Source organism: Notothenia coriiceps, unplaced genomic scaffold (assembly GCF_000735185.1).
Source record: "Notothenia coriiceps isolate Sejong01 unplaced genomic scaffold, NC01 NC01_scaffold00035380, whole genome shotgun sequence".
Classification (NCBI taxonomy): domain Eukaryota; kingdom Metazoa; phylum Chordata; class Actinopteri; order Perciformes; family Nototheniidae; genus Notothenia; species Notothenia coriiceps.
The window spans coordinates 1-4126 of NW_011368081.1; the positions used below are offsets into that span (position 1 = coordinate 1).

Genomic DNA, 4126 nt, shown 5'->3' on the forward strand with positions numbered 1-4126 from the left:
CTGCTCTCTATTAAAGTATCCTTTCACATCTCCATTGCACCGCCTCCGACTCCATGTCCTCGGCACTACAATATATATATTATATATATTTATATGTGTTTATATATATCTATGTCCAAAATTTGCCACGCAACATCATCCGGGCTACTCAGACAGGATAAGCAATCGAGCCCGAATGCAATCAAACCGACTTCTGGCCTATCAGAGCCAAGCGGCAAACTCTGGGACAGTGCGGTGAAACCCAATGCTGCAAACTGTAGGCGAAGGATGCAGATGGGAGCAATTCCCGTAGACCCTATGTTAAAATGTCCAACTTAACATCAGAAAATGAACATGTTTCTAGCCTGGATCCACAAAAACATATTCTGTATATAGTTAGATTCCCCCTTCATGACAACGGGACTGCTGCTCCTAGCTCCTCAGTCTCACTGCTAGCTCCGTTAGCTCAATTGGCTCTGTGATGCGACAGGGTCTCAGCTCATGAGGTTCTCCTCACTACTTGAACTCAACCGTGTTTGTTGTGTTGGTTCCTGGTGGACTATTCGTCATGGAAATATATATACTTATCTGCGGTTAAAACAGACCGTCCATGAATGCAGTTTCTTCGGTAAGTCAACCCTGCATACTTTATGTTATGTTACTGGTGTTTTTATTAAGCTAACGTTAATGAATGTTTAGAGTTGGGTTAGCATTTAAGCAATCGGTAGCTCCATCTGTGCTAACAATGCTATGCGTAGCATCCAAGTTAAACAGTAATAGAGAAGTGTAAAACATTAAGTGGGATGCTACTATATACCAAAAGGCTTCTGTGAGAGGTTGGTCAAATAAGGTCATCCTTGTACGTTAGATAGTTAGTTTGCTAGTTAGGTTACTGTATGCATTGTTAAGGTTCATTTAAATTCGCTATGCTCTACTATAGCATAAAATAGACTAGCTAACGTCAACGTATTGTTGAAGAGAGGCTTAGTGTATATTAAATCAACCTCACAATGAAATGTATTTATCTTTAAAATATGAACGTCACATTTCAAGATGGTCCAGAAATAACGCTCCCTTAGATATTGTAATATGGTTTGTTGAACTGGAGTTATTTATTGCAGCTAACCGCCTATTCGACTAACGACCCAAACATTGTTGTTTTTAATATTATTACCAATGCCTCTTTTAATTGTATTATCATCACACTTGAGAAACAGAACACTTGGCTGTAGAACGGAACATGTAACTTAATTCCTGCATTTAAGGACGATGAATAGCGTAGTCAATGCTTTAGTGACAAGGAAATGATTTGACGTTATCTGTGACTTCAGTGAAAATTAAGCTTATCCATTGCATTGCATTTGTTCAATAGGTATGTGTCTTACCCTTATGTGTGTGATACATATGAATATGGCATATGAAAACAAATTAATTTGACTGACTCATGAAAAACTCATCCAAAGTAACAGTAAAATAAAAAGGACCTACACAATAATACTCAATCAAACTGATACAGTATAAGGACTGTGATATCCAGCAATTTCTTAAGTATAACAATAAGATTATGACCTGTTTTTAAAAGAAGATAAAACGTTGTTTGCATGTAAAGAAGTCTGTAACCCACGCATGTAACTTTACATCTGTTTGTTCAAAGTCTCCTTAAGGTGATCCAGAAAGGCTGGACCAGAGGAGGAGAGACAGATCTGGACTCCTAACAGCAGAGAACTTCAGCACGGATTCCAAGGTACATATACCTTTTTCATAATTTACAAAGAATGCATAAAGTAATGACTCTAATACACTGATATACATGCCATTAAACATGACTCAATACTAGATCACCTGCACATCAGTGATGTTGAGTGTACTCTCTTAGCAAAAGGTTACATTTACATTTTACCAAGCAACATAACTTTTTTGTTCAACTTTCACATTTCAATGTATTTAAGGCAAATATTATTGAACATAGTGAGAACTGCGACCCTTTGTCTCTGCATACTGACTGTAAAAAAACATGTTAAAAGTGATTCTTTCAGTGAGACAACCGAACAGAGCAAGCTTCTACAGTTGCACTAAGTTGTGATAACAGTTAAATATTATTTTAATAATACATTTATTTCAATGTTGATGAATTTAGAACGGTTTATTCATAATCTGATTATCTTTGTAGTACACTGTTGGATTTAAAAAAACACATTCAAATAAAAAAATCATTATATGTATAGCCCCTGAACAAACAAACACACCTCTTTCTTAAATAACACACTTGCTCTGCAATAATATGTTTTTTGATATTTCTGTTAGGAAAGGACATGCCTGAGAGACAGGACTGCTTCACCATTTTCTCTTTCTCTGAGGGTCCAGAAGAACATCCAAGAGGGAAAGGAAAAGCTGATGTGATGAGATTTAAGAGCAGTACAGGACATTCACTAAGAGACACTTATATTGTAACACAAAGGCCTGCACACTGACTAGTTTTGTAGTCTAACTGGAACCTAATTTGTGTGTTGTTTTGTGTTTTACGTTGCACCTCAGTGATTATTGTCAGGCCTATAAAGTTTGGCAAAAAAATAAATAAATTGTGTTGATTTTGTCTTTTGAATTGTTTGTCTAAAGTCTTGGGATCTGAATTTGAACGTTCAAATTTTTTCCACTTGAATTTTTACATTTTTATTTCACATAGGTAAATACGGAGCAAAAACATTCAGATACATGATTTTCAAAGTAATTATTTTCAATGCTATAAATTCGGTGTCTAATAAAATTCAAATACTTCTGTCTCTTGTTTGCTTCCATACCAGGAACCTTTGCTTAAATACAATCTAAATATTATCTAAAAAGAATCCTTTACAAGTACAAGTCCTAATTTCAGTCAAGTATTAGCATTATAATGTACTTAAAGTATTAAAAGTAAAGGTTTGTCATTATGTACAATGGCCCATTTCAAAAATATATATAGGACAGAAGTATTATCAGCTAAATGTACTTCAAGTATCAAAAGTAATAGTACTTATTATGCAGAGTGGATATTTTCACAGTACTATATTATTAGGGTTAATCAATCATCCTGTTTTTATCAATAACAAATATGCAAGAGCTTATTTGCATTGAATCTTGAAATTCTTAGTAGTACACTATCTCATTATACCATAACTACGGTGGCCTACAACGGCCCCAAACGCCCCGGTTCTGAGAAATGGGCTGCAGTTTCAAAAACTACGCAAATAAAAAAAACACAAATGTGCAAAACACATGCAAATGAAGAAACCTCTTCACCAGCTTGAAGAGACATGCGTAGCATTTACTGACATTTCTCCATACACAAAACATGCTGCAAATATAATATGTTTTCAGCTTCTTGCAGTGCTTTTTCTTTGCAGGATTTTTCTTTGCAGCTTTTCGTTATTCAGCGCTTTTAGTAAATCCAGTGCGTTGCTCCTAATGGAAGTGTTTTGGGCCATTCTAGCGCATTTGTCGACCACCGTAGTTATCAGCATAAATGTGTTTTGATATGTAAAAAGTAACTTTGAGTGTTTAATAAATGAAGTGGAGTCAAACGTATGATAGTTGCCTCTAAAATGTAATGGAGTACAAGTATACGGTACATTAAATGGAGATACTAAAGTACAGTTAAATATGAATATGTAAACAAATATACTGAATTACAATAATTAAAGTGGACCTATCATGCTATATTAAAAAAATATTTTGTTGGGCCATACCTATATAAAACATGTCTGAAGTTTTTTCTTTCAAAATACCAAACAGATCACCCATTGTAGCAATGCCTCATACTGCTCATACCCCTCTTTTGAAGCCCTGTTAGAGAAACGTGGATCTTGGGTCCTTAGCTTGAAAAAAAGAACAGAAGAGGAGGCGGAGCTAATGCCTGATCAGAATTCTACCGGAGATAAAGTTAAATTCTGCTGTGATAAAACGCCATCCTGTTTAAACCACGTCAAGGATTCTTTCTGAAACAGTATGGAGCTCAAATGCTTTTTCTCTTACGGGTTTATCACAAGGTGAGTTCTTTTTTTATTTCCTACTTTTTAAACACATGTGCTCTACATGTAAGCTCTGAGTGTTAGCGAGGCTTGCTAATGTAAACAAAGACGAAATTACGTCCAAAACACGTCAGGCATAGTTT

General features: G+C 35.4%; 1 long non-coding RNA gene across 1 annotated transcript; it reads left to right on the top strand.

Annotated features, from left to right (window-relative positions):
• The first annotated feature begins 520 nt into the window (after nt 1-520).
• LOC104962806 (uncharacterized) lies at nt 521-2348 on the top strand. Its single transcript, XR_800247.1, has 3 exons — nt 521-607; nt 1634-1723; nt 2284-2348. It is a non-coding gene; the product is annotated as an uncharacterized lncRNA (long non-coding RNA).
• The last annotated feature ends 1778 nt before the right edge of the window (nt 2349-4126 follow it).